The sequence below is a fragment of the Rhinopithecus bieti genome, unplaced genomic scaffold (genome assembly GCF_001698545.2).
Source record: "Rhinopithecus bieti isolate Rb0 unplaced genomic scaffold, ASM169854v2 scaffold_20477, whole genome shotgun sequence".
Classification (NCBI taxonomy): Eukaryota; Metazoa; Chordata; class Mammalia; order Primates; family Cercopithecidae; genus Rhinopithecus; species Rhinopithecus bieti.
The window spans coordinates 2,875,635-2,876,751 of NW_016810038.1; the positions used below are offsets into that span (position 1 = coordinate 2,875,635).

The window sequence follows — 1,117 nt, forward strand, 5'->3', positions numbered from 1 at the left end:
ATTTGAGCATATGTGTTAAACAAGACAATATAAATCTCCAATTACAAAATCAATAAGAAAGGTAACTGTTCTTGCACTTGTGGGATGAACATGAAGATGTGGATGGGCCATGAACAGTCTGGCTGGGGGCTTTGAAGCAGTAAGTCTTGGAAGCCAGTAGACTGTAAAGCTGTCCAAGAGACCCAGAGCCCAACTCGAAAGTCCAGTCCTCCCGCAGCCACTGTCTTTCCCAAGACAAAGTCCAAAAAAGCTAATTAATACCTAACCCCAGCCTTATATCACACAAGAACAAATCTCTCCCTGGGCCCTGTGCAGGCCGGACCAGAAGAGCAAGGGTGAATCAGGACACTCCATTTATTGACCTCCTAATCTAACAAAATTAAGATCTCTACACAGTATTTTAAGAGGACCTTGACACTGTTCCTACTGCTATGCTCACTGAAGTCAGCTCACTTGTGTATCTGTAGCCTCTGCATCTGTTTTCTGGGAAGCTTAGAGGACTTCACATGCCCGTTTCCTTCATAGTCTTACAGCATTTGTGTTCATCATAGGATGCAGAGGGAAAAATCCATCAAGACCCACTAGCTTTTCCCAGCAGCCAATCCAATGACAGATCCAGTCCAGTTTGAGGACAGCAAGTTTTTCTCTAGGACTGCTGGGCAATGGATCATAGGAGCCCAGCCGCTCTACAAAACGGCCATCCTTTTGACACTTGTGAGCAGCCACGATGTGGTAGAAGGGCTGGTTGGTGCGGTCACCCAGGGCAAGGCAGATGGTTAAGTGGCCCCATTGCAGGGCTTGCAGAGGAGAGTAGTGAGGTGGACCATGGTGTTGCCGGTGCGCGGCTCCTCGGAGCATCCTGCTACATGCACGGACAAGCTCTACAGCCTTAGCAGGGCAGAGGACTGACACAGAAGGCAGCTGCTGCAGGTGGACACTGGGCTGCACTGCCCAGCCATCCAAGCCTGAAAGCTTCAACCAGACAGCGTTTTTTGTTTATTTGTTTGTTTGTTTGTTTGTTTGTTTGTTTTTTGAGAGGGAGTCTCACTCTGTCGCCCAGTGCAGTGGTGCGATCTTGGCTCACTGCAAGCTCTGCCTCCCAGGTTCACGCCATTCT

The 1,117-nt window shown here is 48.9% G+C and overlaps 1 pseudogene; it reads right to left on the reverse strand.

The window, feature by feature from the left end:
- Nucleotides 1-444: 444 nt before the first annotated feature.
- Nucleotides 445-827, reverse strand: LOC108541618 (28S ribosomal protein S16, mitochondrial pseudogene; annotated as a pseudogene).
- Between the last annotated feature and the right edge of the window lie 290 nt (nucleotides 828-1,117).